Source organism: Fukomys damarensis, unplaced genomic scaffold (genome assembly GCF_012274545.1).
Source record: "Fukomys damarensis isolate Sample0158 unplaced genomic scaffold, DMR_v1.0_HiC HiC_scaffold_3, whole genome shotgun sequence".
Taxonomy (NCBI): Eukaryota; Metazoa; Chordata; class Mammalia; order Rodentia; family Bathyergidae; genus Fukomys; species Fukomys damarensis.
This window is the reverse complement of record NW_022900915.1, coordinates 30,945,382-30,945,794: the sequence shown is the minus strand read 5'-3', so window position 1 is coordinate 30,945,794 and position 413 is coordinate 30,945,382.

Sequence of the window (413 nt, the reverse complement as noted above, 5' to 3'; positions counted from 1 at the left end):
AAAAAAAAAAAAAAAAAAAAAACAAAAGAAAAATCTAACTCCCTATTGGGGCAGGAATTATGTACATCCTGTTCATTGCTAAATATCCAGCATCTGTACCAGTGCCTAAAACACATGAAGCACTTAATAAACATACTTTAAGTGAATAAACAAATTGTTTATTTATAAAATAATGTCAGTTAGGTCTAATATATGAGTTGGATCCATGATACTCACCATGAACCAGAACTTGGTTGAAATTCCTAAATGATGAGCAAATTTTCCCCATTCCCCCCCCATCTACCCCTTCTTCTTCTCCTTCCTCTTCTTCTTCTTCTCCTTCTCCCTCTCCCTCTCTCTATTTTCCTGTGTCTTTTATTTGTCAACATTTTTTTGTCCTCAAAGACCAAGAGCTTATGTATACCTACCTAGTG